Genomic DNA, 19,874 nt, shown 5'->3' with positions numbered 1-19,874 from the left:
AGCACTTAGTACAAAAAAAGTTATACTAAAAAAATTTACTCGACTGAGCACTTAGTACAAAAAAAGTTATACTAAAAAAATTTACTCGACTGAGCACTTAGTACAAAAAAAGTTATACTAAAAAAATTTACTCGACTGAGCACTTAGTACAAAAAAAGTTATACTAAAAAAATTTACTCGACTGAGCACTTAGTACAAAAAAAGTTATACTAAAAAAATTTACTCGACTGAGCACTTAGTACAAAAAAAGTTATACTAAAAAAATTTACTCGACTGAGCACTTAGTACAAAAAAAGTTATACTAAAAAAATTTACTCGACTGAGCACTTAGTACAAAAAAAGTTATACTAAAAAAATTTACTCGACTGAGCACTTAGTACAAAAAAAGTTATACTAAAAAAATTTACTCGACTGAGCACTTAGTACAAAAAAAGTTATACTAAAAAAATTTACTCGACTGAGCACTTAGTACAAAAAAAGTTATACTAAAAAAATTTACTCGACTGAGCACTTAGTACAAAAAAAGTTATACTAAAAAAATTTACTCGACTGAGCACTTAGTACAAAAAAAGTTATACTAAAAAAATTTACTCGACTGAGCACTTAGTACAAAAAAAGTTATACTAAAAAAATTTACTCGACTGAGCACTTAGTACAAAAAAAGTTATACTAAAAAAATTTACTCGACTGAGCACTTAGTACAAAAAAAGTTATACTAAAAAAATTTACTCGACTGAGCACTTAGTACAAAAAAAGTTATACTAAAAAAATTTACTCGACTGAGCACTTAGTACAAAAAAAGTTATACTAAAAAAATTTACTCGACTGAGCACTTAGTACAAAAAAAGTTATACTAAAAAAATTTACTCGACTGAGCACTTAGTACAAAAAAAGTTATACTAAAAAAATTTACTCGACTGAGCACTTAGTACAAAAAAAGTTATACTAAAAAAATTTACTCGACTGAGCACTTAGTACAAAAAAAGTTATACTAAAAAAATTTACTCGACTGAGCACTTAGTACAAAAAAAGTTATACTAAAAAAATTTACTCGACTGAGCACTTAGTACAAAAAAAGTTATACTAAAAAAATTTACTCGACTGAGCACTTAGTACAAAAAAAGTTATACTAAAAAAATTTACTCGACTGAGCACTTAGTACAAAAAAAGTTATACTAAAAAAATTTACTCGACTGAGCACTTAGTACAAAAAAAGTTATACTAAAAAAATTTACTCGACTGAGCACTTAGTACAAAAAAAGTTATACTAAAAAAATTTACTCGACTGAGCACTTAGTACAAAAAAAGTTATACTAAAAAAATTTACTCGACTGAGCACTTAGTACAAAAAAAGTTATACTAAAAAAATTTACTCGACTGAGCACTTAGTACAAAAAAAGTTATACTAAAAAAATTTACTCGACTGAGCACTTAGTACAAAAAAAGTTATACTAAAAAAATTTACTCGACTGAGCACTTAGTACAAAAAAAGTTATACTAAAAAAATTTACTCGACTGAGCACTTAGTACAAAAAAAGTTATACTAAAAAAATTTACTCGACTGAGCACTTAGTACAAAAAAAGTTATACTAAAAAAATTTACTCGACTGAGCACTTAGTACAAAAAAAGTTATACTAAAAAAATTTACTCGACTGAGCACTTAGTACAAAAAAAGTTATACTAAAAAAATTTACTCGACTGAGCACTTAGTACAAAAAAAGTTATACTAAAAAAATTTACTCGACTGAGCACTTAGTACAAAAAAAGTTATACTAAAAAAATTTACTCGACTGAGCACTTAGTACAAAAAAAGTTATACTAAAAAAATTTACTCGACTGAGCACTTAGTACAAAAAAAGTTATACTAAAAAAATTTACTCGACTGAGCACTTAGTACAAAAAAAGTTATACTAAAAAAATTTACTCGACTGAGCACTTAGTACAAAAAAAGTTATACTAAAAAAATTTACTCGACTGAGCACTTAGTACAAAAAAAGTTATACTAAAAAAATTTACTCGACTGAGCACTTAGTACAAAAAAAGTTATACTAAAAAAATTTACTCGACTGAGCACTTAGTACAAAAAAAGTTATACTAAAAAAATTTACTCGACTGAGCACTTAGTACAAAAAAAGTTATACTAAAAAAATTTACTCGACTGAGCACTTAGTACAAAAAAAGTTATACTAAAAAAATTTACTCGACTGAGCACTTAGTACAAAAAAAGTTATACTAAAAAAATTTACTCGACTGAGCACTTAGTACAAAAAAAGTTATACTAAAAAAATTTACTCGACTGAGCACTTAGTACAAAAAAAGTTATACTAAAAAAATTTACTCGACTGAGCACTTAGTACAAAAAAAGTTATACTAAAAAAATTTACTCGACTGAGCACTTAGTACAAAAAAAGTTATACTAAAAAAATTTACTCGACTGAGCACTTAGTACAAAAAAAGTTATACTAAAAAAATTTACTCGACTGAGCACTTAGTACAAAAAAAGTTATACTAAAAAAATTTACTCGACTGAGCACTTAGTACAAAAAAAGTTATACTAAAAAAATTTACTCGACTGAGCACTTAGTACAAAAAAAGTTATACTAAAAAAATTTACTCGACTGAGCACTTAGTACAAAAAAAGTTATACTAAAAAAATTTACTCGACTGAGCACTTAGTACAAAAAAAGTTATACTAAAAAAATTTACTCGACTGAGCACTTAGTACAAAAAAAGTTATACTAAAAAAATTTACTCGACTGAGCACTTAGTACAAAAAAAGTTATACTAAAAAAATTTACTCGACTGAGCACTTAGTACAAAAAAAGTTATACTAAAAAAATTTACTCGACTGAGCACTTAGTACAAAAAAAGTTATACTAAAAAAATTTACTCGACTGAGCACTTAGTACAAAAAAAGTTATACTAAAAAAATTTACTCGACTGAGCACTTAGTACAAAAAAAGTTATACTAAAAAAATTTACTCGACTGAGCACTTAGTACAAAAAAAGTTATACTAAAAAAATTTACTCGACTGAGCACTTAGTACAAAAAAAGTTATACTAAAAAAATTTACTCGACTGAGCACTTAGTACAAAAAAAGTTATACTAAAAAAATTTACTCGACTGAGCACTTAGTACAAAAAAAGTTATACTAAAAAAATTTACTCGACTGAGCACTTAGTACAAAAAAAGTTATACTAAAAAAATTTACTCGACTGAGCACTTAGTACAAAAAAAGTTATACTAAAAAAATTTACTCGACTGAGCACTTAGTACAAAAAAAGTTATACTAAAAAAATTTACTCGACTGAGCACTTAGTACAAAAAAAGTTATACTAAAAAAATTTACTCGACTGAGCACTTAGTACAAAAAAAGTTATACTAAAAAAATTTACTCGACTGAGCACTTAGTACAAAAAAAGTTATACTAAAAAAATTTACTCGACTGAGCACTTAGTACAAAAAAAGTTATACTAAAAAAATTTACTCGACTGAGCACTTAGTACAAAAAAAGTTATACTAAAAAAATTTACTCGACTGAGCACTTAGTACAAAAAAAGTTATACTAAAAAAATTTACTCGACTGAGCACTTAGTACAAAAAAAGTTATACTAAAAAAATTTACTCGACTGAGCACTTAGTACAAAAAAAGTTATACTAAAAAAATTTACTCGACTGAGCACTTAGTACAAAAAAAGTTATACTAAAAAAATTTACTCGACTGAGCACTTAGTACAAAAAAAGTTATACTAAAAAAATTTACTCGACTGAGCACTTAGTACAAAAAAAGTTATACTAAAAAAATTTACTCGACTGAGCACTTAGTACAAAAAAAGTTATACTAAAAAAATTTACTCGACTGAGCACTTAGTACAAAAAAAGTTATACTAAAAAAATTTACTCGACTGAGCACTTAGTACAAAAAAAGTTATACTAAAAAAATTTACTCGACTGAGCACTTAGTACAAAAAAAGTTATACTAAAAAAATTTACTCGACTGAGCACTTAGTACAAAAAAAGTTATACTAAAAAAATTTACTCGACTGAGCACTTAGTACAAAAAAAGTTATACTAAAAAAATTTACTCGACTGAGCACTTAGTACAAAAAAAGTTATACTAAAAAAATTTACTCGACTGAGCACTTAGTACAAAAAAAGTTATACTAAAAAAATTTACTCGACTGAGCACTTAGTACAAAAAAAGTTATACTAAAAAAATTTACTCGACTGAGCACTTAGTACAAAAAAAGTTATACTAAAAAAATTTACTCGACTGAGCACTTAGTACAAAAAAAGTTATACTAAAAAAATTTACTCGACTGAGCACTTAGTACAAAAAAAGTTATACTAAAAAAATTTACTCGACTGAGCACTTAGTACAAAAAAAGTTATACTAAAAAAATTTACTCGACTGAGCACTTAGTACAAAAAAAGTTATACTAAAAAAATTTACTCGACTGAGCACTTAGTACAAAAAAAGTTATACTAAAAAAATTTACTCGACTGAGCACTTAGTACAAAAAAAGTTATACTAAAAAAATTTACTCGACTGAGCACTTAGTACAAAAAAAGTTATACTAAAAAAATTTACTCGACTGAGCACTTAGTACAAAAAAAGTTATACTAAAAAAATTTACTCGACTGAGCACTTAGTACAAAAAAAGTTATACTAAAAAAATTTACTCGACTGAGCACTTAGTACAAAAAAAGTTATACTAAAAAAATTTACTCGACTGAGCACTTAGTACAAAAAAAGTTATACTAAAAAAATTTACTCGACTGAGCACTTAGTACAAAAAAAGTTATACTAAAAAAATTTACTCGACTGAGCACTTAGTACAAAAAAAGTTATACTAAAAAAATTTACTCGACTGAGCACTTAGTACAAAAAAAGTTATACTAAAAAAATTTACTCGACTGAGCACTTAGTACAAAAAAAGTTATACTAAAAAAATTTACTCGACTGAGCACTTAGTACAAAAAAAGTTATACTAAAAAAATTTACTCGACTGAGCACTTAGTACAAAAAAAGTTATACTAAAAAAATTTACTCGACTGAGCACTTAGTACAAAAAAAGTTATACTAAAAAAATTTACTCGACTGAGCACTTAGTACAAAAAAAGTTATACTAAAAAAATTTACTCGACTGAGCACTTAGTACAAAAAAAGTTATACTAAAAAAATTTACTCGACTGAGCACTTAGTACAAAAAAAGTTATACTAAAAAAATTTACTCGACTGAGCACTTAGTACAAAAAAAGTTATACTAAAAAAATTTACTCGACTGAGCACTTAGTACAAAAAAAGTTATACTAAAAAAATTTACTCGACTGAGCACTTAGTACAAAAAAAGTTATACTAAAAAAATTTACTCGACTGAGCACTTAGTACAAAAAAAGTTATACTAAAAAAATTTACTCGACTGAGCACTTAGTACAAAAAAAGTTATACTAAAAAAATTTACTCGACTGAGCACTTAGTACAAAAAAAGTTATACTAAAAAAATTTACTCGACTGAGCACTTAGTACAAAAAAAGTTATACTAAAAAAATTTACTCGACTGAGCACTTAGTACAAAAAAAGTTATACTAAAAAAATTTACTCGACTGAGCACTTAGTACAAAAAAAGTTATACTAAAAAAATTTACTCGACTGAGCACTTAGTACAAAAAAAGTTATACTAAAAAAATTTACTCGACTGAGCACTTAGTACAAAAAAAGTTATACTAAAAAAATTTACTCGACTGAGCACTTAGTACAAAAAAAGTTATACTAAAAAAATTTACTCGACTGAGCACTTAGTACAAAAAAAGTTATACTAAAAAAATTTACTCGACTGAGCACTTAGTACAAAAAAAGTTATACTAAAAAAATTTACTCGACTGAGCACTTAGTACAAAAAAAGTTATACTAAAAAAATTTACTCGACTGAGCACTTAGTACAAAAAAAGTTATACTAAAAAAATTTACTCGACTGAGCACTTAGTACAAAAAAAGTTATACTAAAAAAATTTACTCGACTGAGCACTTAGTACAAAAAAAGTTATACTAAAAAAATTTACTCGACTGAGCACTTAGTACAAAAAAAGTTATACTAAAAAAATTTACTCGACTGAGCACTTAGTACAAAAAAAGTTATACTAAAAAAATTTACTCGACTGAGCACTTAGTACAAAAAAAGTTATACTAAAAAAATTTACTCGACTGAGCACTTAGTACAAAAAAAGTTATACTAAAAAAATTTACTCGACTGAGCACTTAGTACAAAAAAAGTTATACTAAAAAAATTTACTCGACTGAGCACTTAGTACAAAAAAAGTTATACTAAAAAAATTTACTCGACTGAGCACTTAGTACAAAAAAAGTTATACTAAAAAAATTTACTCGACTGAGCACTTAGTACAAAAAAAGTTATACTAAAAAAATTTACTCGACTGAGCACTTAGTACAAAAAAAGTTATACTAAAAAAATTTACTCGACTGAGCACTTAGTACAAAAAAAGTTATACTAAAAAAATTTACTCGACTGAGCACTTAGTACAAAAAAAGTTATACTAAAAAAATTTACTCGACTGAGCACTTAGTACAAAAAAAGTTATACTAAAAAAATTTACTCGACTGAGCACTTAGTACAAAAAAAGTTATACTAAAAAAATTTACTCGACTGAGCACTTAGTACAAAAAAAGTTATACTAAAAAAATTTACTCGACTGAGCACTTAGTACAAAAAAAGTTATACTAAAAAAATTTACTCGACTGAGCACTTAGTACAAAAAAAGTTATACTAAAAAAATTTACTCGACTGAGCACTTAGTACAAAAAAAGTTATACTAAAAAAATTTACTCGACTGAGCACTTAGTACAAAAAAAGTTATACTAAAAAAATTTACTCGACTGAGCACTTAGTACAAAAAAAGTTATACTAAAAAAATTTACTCGACTGAGCACTTAGTACAAAAAAAGTTATACTAAAAAAATTTACTCGACTGAGCACTTAGTACAAAAAAAGTTATACTAAAAAAATTTACTCGACTGAGCACTTAGTACAAAAAAAGTTATACTAAAAAAATTTACTCGACTGAGCACTTAGTACAAAAAAAGTTATACTAAAAAAATTTACTCGACTGAGCACTTAGTACAAAAAAAGTTATACTAAAAAAATTTACTCGACTGAGCACTTAGTACAAAAAAAGTTATACTAAAAAAATTTACTCGACTGAGCACTTAGTACAAAAAAAGTTATACTAAAAAAATTTACTCGACTGAGCACTTAGTACAAAAAAAGTTATACTAAAAAAATTTACTCGACTGAGCACTTAGTACAAAAAAAGTTATACTAAAAAAATTTACTCGACTGAGCACTTAGTACAAAAAAAGTTATACTAAAAAAATTTACTCGACTGAGCACTTAGTACAAAAAAAGTTATACTAAAAAAATTTACTCGACTGAGCACTTAGTACAAAAAAAGTTATACTAAAAAAATTTACTCGACTGAGCACTTAGTACAAAAAAAGTTATACTAAAAAAATTTACTCGACTGAGCACTTAGTACAAAAAAAGTTATACTAAAAAAATTTACTCGACTGAGCACTTAGTACAAAAAAAGTTATACTAAAAAAATTTACTCGACTGAGCACTTAGTACAAAAAAAGTTATACTAAAAAAATTTACTCGACTGAGCACTTAGTACAAAAAAAGTTATACTAAAAAAATTTACTCGACTGAGCACTTAGTACAAAAAAAGTTATACTAAAAAAATTTACTCGACTGAGCACTTAGTACAAAAAAAGTTATACTAAAAAAATTTACTCGACTGAGCACTTAGTACAAAAAAAGTTATACTAAAAAAATTTACTCGACTGAGCACTTAGTACAAAAAAAGTTATACTAAAAAAATTTACTCGACTGAGCACTTAGTACAAAAAAAGTTATACTAAAAAAATTTACTCGACTGAGCACTTAGTACAAAAAAAGTTATACTAAAAAAATTTACTCGACTGAGCACTTAGTACAAAAAAAGTTATACTAAAAAAATTTACTCGACTGAGCACTTAGTACAAAAAAAGTTATACTAAAAAAATTTACTCGACTGAGCACTTAGTACAAAAAAAGTTATACTAAAAAAATTTACTCGACTGAGCACTTAGTACAAAAAAAGTTATACTAAAAAAATTTACTCGACTGAGCACTTAGTACAAAAAAAGTTATACTAAAAAAATTTACTCGACTGAGCACTTAGTACAAAAAAAGTTATACTAAAAAAATTTACTCGACTGAGCACTTAGTACAAAAAAAGTTATACTAAAAAAATTTACTCGACTGAGCACTTAGTACAAAAAAAGTTATACTAAAAAAATTTACTCGACTGAGCACTTAGTACAAAAAAAGTTATACTAAAAAAATTTACTCGACTGAGCACTTAGTACAAAAAAAGTTATACTAAAAAAATTTACTCGACTGAGCACTTAGTACAAAAATTATCAAAACGATTGAAAATTTCGTAAATGTGCCGGAGGGTTTACGAAGCAATGCATAATGTATTGCAAATTGTCGTAGATGTGCTACGGGATTTAAGTACGAAATGCCAAAGATAAGTAGAAGAATTGTTTGTTGCATATTACAATTATAACTATTAATGCAAGCTAAAGAAAGTATATTTGCATACATATTATTTAAAAACGCAATACTTAAAGGCGTGAATAACATATAAAGTATAGGCAATGATAGGCAAAATATACCAAAGTATTGCAAGAAAGCTCATATATATTAGTGCCAGATGTCATATAAAGCAGCAGTGTAATATGTAGCAGGTATAATGTATGCTATATGTATGCTATATGTATATATATATATATATATATATATATATATATATATATATATATATATATATATATATATATATATATATATATATCACCCATAGACACCATCACTTTCCAGCGTAAAACACTTCCGCAACGAGGGTCCCAGACCAGGTTCACCTACTAATATATTATATATTTTGTTTCGGTTGAGATTAGCTCAGTGGGTAGCAGCTCAGCTCTTGAATTCGACAAAAGAAACCTGTGTCGGGTTCAAGTCCCGGTCAGGGCAAAAAAAAAATAAAAACACAATTATTGATCAAAATATTTCTATAGTAAAACTTGCCTTGATCGGGAACCCACTAATATATATATTTGTGGCAAGGCCTTCTAGAAATCTAGGGGGCCTTGCTTTCAGCATCAATAAGACATATCCGTTCACAGATGGCTCCAGGAATTTAGTAGACAGCTTCACAATTGTAACTTTTAGCAATTATTCGAACCTGTAAATCACAAGCGCCATCTACATTCAAATAATTACAAATTTTTAACAATTATTCGAACCGGTAATTTACAGACGCCATCTAGTTTCAGGTAATTACAACTTTTAGCAATTATTCAAACCAGTAAATCGCACGCGCCATCTATACTCAAATAATTACAACTTTTAGCAATTATTCGAACCAGCAATTCTAGAGGCGTTATCTACATTTAAAAATTACAACTTTTAGCATTTATTCGAACCAATAATATCCTAGCGCCACCTATGTACCAATAGATTTCACTACTTTTAACATTTATTCAAACCGGTAATTCACAGTGTCATCTACAGTCAAATTAATACAACTTTTAGCAATTATTTAAACCAGTAATTCACAGGGATTATCTACATTCAAATACATATTACTACTTTTAATTATTCGAATCAATAGTTTATCAAATTTTATCTGTGATAATCTTCATTGATTGAATAATAATAGGCATTTATTTAAATTGAAAAATAAACAGTGCTTGCTCAAAACTTCTTAACAGACAACCAAACTTATTTAATAGTACATTTGAAATATTATATTCCATGAAATACCTTTTCCAATGGTTAAAAAAGAGGCGCAGGTGAACTGTATATCTGGAAGGCATTACTCACTGCAAGGAATTTGCATCATTGCAATTGTGCTATTAAACCGTAACAGTGAAGTCCATGGCTGTATTGTCATCACTTTCAACTGGAATATAAAATAAATTGCATTAAATTTTGTATCATATATGTAGTACTACTCATGTGGTTTTTCTCTTCCATCCATTGTCTATTTCGAAACCTTCACTGTAAAAGAAAATTGAATTTAAGAACTTCATAATAATAATAATAAAAAAATATATACTGTTTTATTTTGAATAAAATATTGAATTTAATTGTTGTACCTATCAAGAAGCACGAGAGCCTTCCATTTATTTTGAGAGTTGACCAAGAATTGCAGTAGCAGCCAGCTGCAGCATATTGCATAGCTAATGATGTTTTTCTAATATTCTTTGTTTTGCATTGCCGGTATTCTCTGTAAAAAAAAATTATTACATTAATTACTCAAATTTATATAAAAAATTACCGACAAATTTTTTAAATCATTTATATTATTTGACTGCAATACTCGAGTAAATTAAATTTGTAATATAAATTCATCACTGATGAAATTTTTAAATATTATCAAGCAGTTTAACAATAACTTACCTATATTTGATTCAAAGTCTTTGATTAGGTAGCCATTTACTAGTAATTCTAGGATTTGAAATCATGCATCCTCTGATTTGCCTGGTTTTCTTCCAACAGTTCTCGTCTTGACGTGTTTAGTTATTCAAGCCAATCCATTTGCACCAAATGCACCAAAGGTATATTGTATTGTTCGAGTGAGGATTATTTCTGAAATAAAATAAATTCATTGAACTATTGTTATTTAAAGAGTAGAGTACATGAATTATTTTAAATATTCGAGCTAAACATACCAAATTTAATAAAAGCAGCAGCCTCTTTGAAATCCTACGGTAAGAATACATTGGTTCCATTCTTTGAAATGGTTCTCTTCAGTTAGGGCCCACGATTGCTTGTCACGTTATTTTCTTCAGGAATGCACATATTCCCCAATATGCATGTCGACAAGTCCACATTGTTTGATTCACCGTACGATTTGTAGAGCATCACCCTTGTTATTTCTTTCAAGAATGCACATGTTCTACAATATGTATATCGGCAAGTCCATATTGTTTCATTCACTGTAGGAATTGCAGAGCATCCTTGTTATTTCCTTCAAGAATGCACATATTCCACAATATGTATGTCGGCAAGTCCATAATGCAACATCTTACTTCATACTTTAAATACAATGATCTCTTTCAATTAATTTGTATTACTTTTACGAATTTGTTTATAGATTTTTATACTTGTATATTTTATTACCACATGAAAAATCTCTCTATGAATTTAACATTATTTAATCGTAATTTCTTGAACAAATAAAAAAAAGTATTATTGACTCAACATTTGTGTAAAAGCATTCAAATTCTTTCACATTTTTTAATTATTGCATTAAATTAAATACCTTAAAACTTAATTGAGAGTAATATTCAAGCATTTAAAAAATAAATCTCTTGTATGTATATTTCAATTATTTCATTTTATTAATTACCTTTTATCCTCATTGACAACACAAAGGCTGCAGGCAGCAAAGAGTTTAATAAACAGATCCCCGATTAAGACCTGATACACTTGGCCTTTGCATAGTGATCGCAAATGACTGAAAAATAAAATGAATTGCATTTAATTCAATAGTTCATATTTAGATTAAATAATACTTAGAGGCAAAAACATTGTTTCATCAAGGATTACAAAATTTATGATTGATCATTCATTCAGATCTCAAATATTCAAAATTTAGTAGTTGCTGAACAATTTCCATTCATTTATGATATGCAATGCCAAATTATAATAAAAAATTTCTATATTTTACTTTCCAAATACTAAAATATTTCATTAGTATTAATTGTAAATTATTTCATCACACACCTTATGGTCACTATTGCTGCCATGCAGGGATAATGTTGCTTCTAAAGCTCTGCCGTAGACAATGTCATTTTCGAATTCATTTGTCTTCCCTGAAATAAATTAATTGTTCATTAATTTTGCATTTTCTAATGATTATATTAAAAACCAATCATTTCAGTAACTTAATAAATAAATTTAAGTTTGAAATAAAATCTTGGAAATAAATGTAGAAATAAACATTTGTTGATTTAATTGCAATAACAATTGTACGTATACAGTTACATTTAAACACTAAATATTAACAATATTTTATTTAAAAATATCATTGCAATTTATATGAAAAATTACTCGTATTTTCTTTTCTTATAATTTGTTGTCAATTTTTATACTCATGTGTGTAATTATAACTATTTTATAATTACTAACCTGATTAGGCCCTTGGCAGAGCACGATGATGTTCAAACACTTTCCATCTTTACTAAATTCCATTGTCTATTTCGAAACCTTCACTGTAAAAGAAAATTGAATTTAAGAACTTCATAATAATAATAATAAAAAAAATATAAACTGTTTTATTTTGAATAAAATATTGAATTTAACTGTTGTACCTATCAAGAAGCACGAGAGCCTTCCATTCATTTTGAGAGTTGACCAAGAATTGCAGTAGCAGCCAGCTGCAGCATATTTCATAGCTGATGATGTTTTTCTAATATTCTTTGTTTTGCATTGCCGGTATTCTCTGTAAAAAAAAATTATTACATTAATTATTCAAATTTATATAAAAAATTACCGGCAAATTTTTTAAATCATTTATATTATTTGACTGCAATACTCGAGTAAATTAAATTTGTAATATAAATTCATCACTGATGAAATTTTTAAATATTATCAAGCAGTTTAACAATAACTTACCTATATTTGATTCAAAGTCTTTAATTAGGTAGCCATTTACTAGTAATTCTAGGATTTGAAATCATGCATCCTCTGATTTGCCTGGTTTTCTTCCAACAGTTCTCGTCTTGACGTGTTTAGTTATTCAAGCCAATCCATTTGCACCAAATGCACCAAAGGTATATTGTATTGTTCGAGTGAGGATTATTTCTGAAATAAAATAAATTCATTAAACTATTGTTATTTAAAGAGTAGAGTACATGAATTATTTTAAATATTCGAGCTAAACATACCTAATTTAATAAAAGCAGCAGCCTCTTTGAAATCCTACGGCAAGAATACATTGGTTCCATTCTTTGAAATGGTTCTCTTCAGTTAGGGCCCACGATTGCTTTTCACGTTATTTTCTTCAGGAATGCACATATTACCCAATATGCATGTCGACAAGTCCACATTGTTTGATTCAATGTACGATTTTTAGAGCATCACCCTTGTTATTTCTTTCAAGAATGCACATGTTCCACAATATGTATATCGGCAAGTCCATATTGTTTCATTCACTGTAGGAATTGCAGAGCATCTATCCCACAATATGTATGTCGGCAAGTCCATAATGCCACATCGTTAAGCGCGGTAGCGCCGGCACTTGTGAATTTCCAAGTTAAATAAATTTTTGTTATGAATCATTTGCCACAACAAGCATTTCAATGTCGATCTCAAAGATTTCCCAAACAGTTTTTATGTATTATTCATAATGCAAACGACGATTTGTTCAAATCATGATGTTGCTTCTAGTGTGTATTAGCAGAAAAATCAACTGTAAGACATGTGAGTAAATGTCATCTATTTAAAAATATCAGTGGATTGCAATTTCCTTCAATCTAGAAATTGAAAACTGTCAAATTAATATAAACCTAAAATAATTTTCAATGTAAATATTTCAAACAAATTAAGAAAATTCAACAACATTGAATTTTTAACTTATAAAGTTTTTACGAGATAATGTTTGCCATTCACATATAAAAATATATTACTTTGAATATTGTAGGTTAGAATAGTGAATGTTGTCAGCTAGTAATATAATAAAATCAATGTACCTAAATATACTTTACAATTATAACTGTAGCTAACAAATTGAATGGCAAACTCACTCAGTATATTGTCTAGGAACTCACTTTTCAATTTTTCAAGAATCAATGAATTAAAAATTTCAAGTGAAATTAAATTTGATTTTCATGAGCAAAGAATAAAGATAAATGAATGTTTGTTAGCATATTGATAAGAGGTACCATACATTCCAACAACATAGAACATTTTATATTATTCGCTTGAAATTGTTCAATTTCAGGCATTATTCAATTAAATTGTTAATTATATAAAATGTAGAACAAATTATATAAAAATAAATTGCTAGTTCAAAATTGCAAAATCATAATATATAGATGGTGTCTTTTGCCTATCGATCATTTTGGCTTTTTTTTTTGAACAGTTAATAAAATTAATTTATTAAATATTATCAAAATCACTAGAAATAAAATCAAGCATGAATGAAAAATATACAAGTAAAAAGTAAAATCTTTTGCTAATGCCAATGAAAGAATTTTCATTTGTATTTTTATCAAAACTTTATGATTTGAAATTCAAATATGATTCAACAGTAGACTGAGTTTGCATTCATATTTAATAATTCATATCATTATTTGATACAAATTCATAAATATTAAAACAGTTATAAAACTTGTATGATTTCATCAAATTTGTATGCAACGTGCACGTCATTCAATGTAGGCTTGCAGTTTTTAGTTTTTCATTCACATTAATTACATTTATCAAATGCTATTAAACTTTCAATAAAGATGATACATTTTGTAGCACTCAAAAAATGTGTTCAAGTGTATTGCAATAACAATATCAATTTCATCTATATAAATCTGGCTCTTCGAAATTGTTGTACATTGTTCAATTTTGTACAGATTTCACAAAATATATCTTATTGAAATAATTGACATTATTTATATTAATGCAAAAAGTTCATATGTAAAAATTATGTTTTAGTAAAAATGCATTGTGAGCATAAATCAATTGCATATTTAATATTCATTTTGAAGTAAATCGAGTTGCTGTTTACAACTGTTTAAAAATAATCGTGTAGGATTAATGTATGTTACTCACATTCATTTTTAAAGTGACAAATTTGCTAAGTATGTAATGAATTTAAACAGACAAGGTACATTATTACCACTATTGAATGAAACAAAATTAAATGAAAATAAATTTACAAATTAATTTTGGTTCGTCATTTCAAATATGTATAAACAAACGAATATGAAGTTATGAAATTGCAATTTGTATTTGATTCTTCAATATTCAAAATTGATATTATAAACTCTACTCAATTGTGCAAATAAAGAATTCATAATGTATTTTTAATTTCAATAAGCAATTACATCTTGCACGATAAGCACAAATACCATACATTCCAACAACATAGAACATTTTATATTATTCGCTTGAAATTGTTCAATTTCAGACATTATTCAATTAAATTGTTAATTATATAAAATGTAGAACAAATTATATAAAAATAAATTGCTAGTTCAAAATTGCAAAATCATAATATATAGATGGTGTCTTTTGCCTATCGATCATTTTGGCTTTTTTTTTTTGAACAGTTAATAAAATTAATTTATTAAATATTATCAAAATCACTAGAAATAAAATCAAGCATGAATGAAAAATATACAAGTAAAAAGTAAAATCTTTTGCTAATGCCAATGAAAGAATTTTCATTTGTATTTTTATCAAAACTTTATGATTTGAAATTCAAATATGATTCAACAGTAGACTGAGTTTGCATTCATATTTAATAATTCATATCATTATTTGATACAAATTCATAAATATTAAAACAGTTATAAAACTTGTATGATTTCATCAAATTTGTATGCAACGTGCACGTCATTCAATGTAGGCTTGCAGTTTTTAGTTTTTCATTCACATTAATTACATTTATCAAATGCTATTAAACTTTCAATAAAGATGATACATTTTGTAGCACTTAAAAAATGTGTTCAAGTGTATTGCAATAACAATATCAATTTCATCTATATAAATCTGGCTCTTCGAAATTGTTGTACATTGTTCAATTTTGTACAGATTTCACAAAATATATCTTATTGAAATAATTGACATTATTTATATTAATGCAAAAAGTTCATATGTAAAAATTATGTTTTAGTAAAAATGCATTGTGAGCATAAATCAATTGCATATTTAATATTCATTTTGAAGTAAATCGAGTTGCTTTACAACTGTTTAAAAATAATCGTGTAGGATTAATGTATGTTACTCACATTCATTTTTAAAGTGACAAATTTGCTAAGTATGTAATGAATTTAAACAGACAAGGTACATTATTACCACTATTGAATGAAACAAAATTAAATGAAAATAAATTTACAAATTAATTTTGGTTCGTCATTTCAAATATGTATAAACAAACGAATATGAAGTTATGAAATTGCAATTTGTATTTGATTCTTCAATATTCAAAATTGATATTATAAACTCTACTCAATTGTGCAAATAAAGAATTCATAATGTATTTTTAATTTCAATAAGCAATTACATCTTGCACGATAAGCACAAAAGCTCGTCATATGTAAAAAAATTTATTGATTTATGAAATTTGAAAAAAATAAATGATAAAAATAGTTTAATTTCTTTAAGTTGCATCATAACTTTTGTAATTTTCGCATTTATAGCAAAATTATTGTACACAGTCTCTAATCTCCATATTGGCAACAAGCAGATATGTTGTGAAAATAAATAAATTGATTTTTCTAGTGATTCAAATTTGTCATCGGATTCCAAATGTTTTAACTTTCCTCGAGGTCTGAAACTACACCACGTGTTTGCATTGAATTGCTTTTCAAACATGATATACAATAAAATCTAATCATATCATTCAGAATACTGCCAAAAGTTTCTTCTTTCTCCATATTCTCAAATATTTTTAAATTTCACAATGAAAAAATTAGTTGCACATATGAATAGAATCAAAGCTAATGAAAAAAAATTAAACGGAACAATTCTTATATTCTAATATAAAATTTGAAAACAATTTAATCGAAGCAAATACTAATATTGGGTCTATTGTTTAATTAATAACTACTCAGTAATATTATTGTGAAATAAACAAATACTGAATGAATAGAAAAGGCGTACAGATATTTAAAACATTTAACTAATTCATAAAAGAAACCAATTTGCAAGAAAGCATCAAAATAAAAGGCTAAATCGCGAATTCCTTAACAAATTCATAAAAGAAAACTAATTTGTATGAAACTAACTTAATAAAAGTGTGAAAACTTTTAGAGAAATTAGGAATCATTTACATGTAATGGAAATATGCCAATGTTATCAGCTATAAATAACATTATAAGACAATAGCGTAAACATGATTAAATTGAAATAAATACGTGTTATTGGCTTCACTGCTTGAAATCAATCATATTTCCGCGAATTTAGTGTGATCGTATTATATATGAGCATGCCATTTAAATAAATATCACTTACCACAGCGCCTTACAATCATTCTTGATTAGCTGGAAGTCAGCATCCATACTCCGATAATAAAAACTCCTTGGAATGTATCACAAAAATCACTTCACACACAAAACTTTGACATTGTAATAATACTATTTTCTAATAAACACTACAGCAATTGAAATTTGAACAAATATCAGTTTGCAAGACTCCAAAGAGGTTTAAAGTATTAACATGACGCCAATTGGACAAACATCTGAAAGAAATAATAATTATTATAAATCAATATAATAGATCAAATTAATTTTTATTCACAAATACTCAATCCAAATGCATATAAATTGCCAGTAGCCTGATGTGCTGAAGAGACACAGGTTGTTCAGTGAATAAATGTACTAAATATAATGTAAAACAATAATCAAATCAATCCCAATTTCTTTAACTAATACATATTTACAAAATTTGTGAAATAAGTGTAATATTTTTAAGATCTATATGATTTTATTAACTACAACCAAATGAAACCATACAACAAAATAATAGTATAATTACCTTAACTTCAAATTTCTGATACGCTTCTCAGGATTCCAATAGTCTTCTAAATACAAATGCGTAACAATTCAATGTACTTGGCTTCAGGTAAAATCTGCAAAATAGTATAATACTAATAATAGATATGTAACTATCAAATTCATTCATATCGAGAGACTGTGGAAAAAAAAGTTTTTATGTTATTGTGCTTAGCTAAAAGAATATTGTTGCCAGAATTGAGTTGGCTAGTTGATGGTGACGAAGAACTATTTCATCATGAATTAAAGTGTTGTGGGGCTCTTTACATCTATAGCAAGCACCTTTAAAACTACACCTCTTAGCATCATGTTCAGGAAGTAAACAACAAGTGCACAGTGAATGCTTTAACACCAGATCCTTGCGCCCTGAAATCTCCAACTCCTTAAACTTGGAACATTTGTACAATGGATGACTTCCCTTACAACAACAACACGGAGATACTACTCTTTTCACTGTACTAACATGAACCATTTTAGAATTTTCCTGAATGGGTCTACTTTCTAATTTGAATGAGTTCTCTAAGGCACAAACCCGCAGCTCCAGAAAGGAAAAAAATTGATTTACCGTTAGAAGAACTTTCCATTCCTGGACAAATTCCATGCCATGCCATGCGAGTATGGCTGTCAACCTTCTTGTTCAGCATATACAACAGAATAAGATCCTAATGTTTAGTTGGTTCATATACAGTTGAAAGAGCACGTATTTGTTGCCTCGCACTTTGTGCCTGTTCCTTTGTGTATCTGTGGTATGTTGTCGATCTGCTGCAAATGGGAATTCAGTATTTAAAATTTAATGTCATAAGTCTTACACAGTAGCTCATAGGCCGTCTTCAGTGTAAATCTCATTCGTTAAGCTTAAAGATGATATTAGTTTTGCAGCAGACGATAGTAGAGCTCCCTTTAGAGAGTGCAACTTTTGGACTTGCAGCAACTTTGTGTTATTGTGAATTAACAAGGTATAAAGATCTAATAAATTGGGTCCACTCACTATAATCACCGTTGAACTTGGGTAACGTGATCTCTGGTAACTTTACATCTAATGCTGGATTTGAATCTACCGACCTAGACAGTGATGGGGTATTAATATTCGTAAGAGCATTTAAACGTGACATATGCTAAATAACATGTACTTTAATTAACTCATTCTATTTGTACCTTACCTTACAAGTTACAATTGTCGTAAATACCGCTTTCACGCCACTCCGGTGCTCCAAACCCTTGTATGACAGTGTCTTGTGTTGTTATTGTATAAGGTGCGACATAGCCTTCTGTGCCAGGTGTGCTCCAATTCTCAGATGAGCCCCAGTAACGCGAATAACAGCGATGACAAACTCTGGAGCCTCGTGCGCCTAACTTCTTCTCAAATGAAATCTGCGTGCATCCACTCAATCACCAATAATAAATATTGCTGCTCTATTGTTGAGCTTGAGCGTATTCATTCTTGTTTTTAGCGTGAATAGTTTTAAGTTTCAACCATTTATGAAACTTTTTATCAACTTTCTTCACGGCGAAAAAATCGTCGTCCTTTATATATATTAACACTGATTTTATTAATATTATCCGTGATGAAGGACCAAACTTTATGGTATAAAAAGAAACACGCGAAGAAATTATATACAGAATTTGTTGAACACAGAAATAATAATTTTACATTTACGAATACTTGTTGTAGGTTAGACGGCGGCTTAGACATTAGACAAAAGTGACAGAACAGATTGTACAAGGCATGCAACATGCCAACATGCAACATGCATGCATGTGCATTTGCAGAAAGCAACACCGCTGAAATTTTGACAGGTTATGGTCAACACCGGAGCCAACTTCAGTGTGTATGGGTGTTCTAGCAATCGTAATTTTTTGTTATTTAATAACTCCTTTAAAAACGTAACTAGTTTCTTTACAAAATCAGTAACATTATACAAAACCAAATATGCACTAATAGAAAACCGAATATCAAACATACAATTTCCTGAAAATACAAAAATACATTCTTGGAACGCTCGTAAGAGCATTTAAACGTGACATAT

The 19,874-nt window shown here is 27.6% G+C and overlaps 2 long non-coding RNA genes across 4 annotated transcripts; both read right to left on the bottom strand.

Moving 5' to 3' along the window:
- Window positions 1-9,660: 9,660 nt before the first annotated feature.
- On the bottom strand, window positions 9,661-13,627 carry LOC113380717. 3 transcript variants are annotated; one of them, XR_003367476.1, is made up of 10 exons: window positions 13,024-13,627; window positions 12,752-12,940; window positions 12,448-12,578; window positions 12,266-12,348; window positions 11,861-11,949; window positions 11,484-11,591; window positions 10,804-11,169; window positions 10,532-10,720; window positions 10,228-10,358; window positions 9,661-10,031 (listed from the first exon to the last, which is right to left on the bottom strand). It is a non-coding gene; the product is annotated as an uncharacterized LOC113380717 (long non-coding RNA). The 3 variants fall into 3 exon arrangements; XR_003367475.1 differs by having other exon boundaries at window positions 9,661-10,129; window positions 10,804-11,070; window positions 13,024-13,626; XR_003367474.1 differs by having other exon boundaries at window positions 9,662-10,129; window positions 13,024-13,626.
- Window positions 13,628-17,314: 3,687 nt separating this feature from the next.
- Window positions 17,315-19,227, bottom strand: LOC113380718. Its single transcript, XR_003367477.1, has 3 exons — window positions 19,008-19,227; window positions 17,831-17,924; window positions 17,315-17,534 (listed from the first exon to the last, which is right to left on the bottom strand). It is a non-coding gene; the product is annotated as an uncharacterized LOC113380718 (long non-coding RNA).
- Between the last annotated feature and the right edge of the window lie 647 nt (window positions 19,228-19,874).

Source organism: Ctenocephalides felis, unplaced genomic scaffold, assembly GCF_003426905.1.
Source record: "Ctenocephalides felis isolate EL2017-DRISC unplaced genomic scaffold, ASM342690v1 CF-g0.4_SCAFFOLD_02333, whole genome shotgun sequence".
Classification (NCBI taxonomy): domain Eukaryota; kingdom Metazoa; phylum Arthropoda; class Insecta; order Siphonaptera; family Pulicidae; genus Ctenocephalides; species Ctenocephalides felis.
Note: the sequence above shows the minus strand (reverse complement) of the source record. Positions and strands in the feature narration are given on the sequence as shown.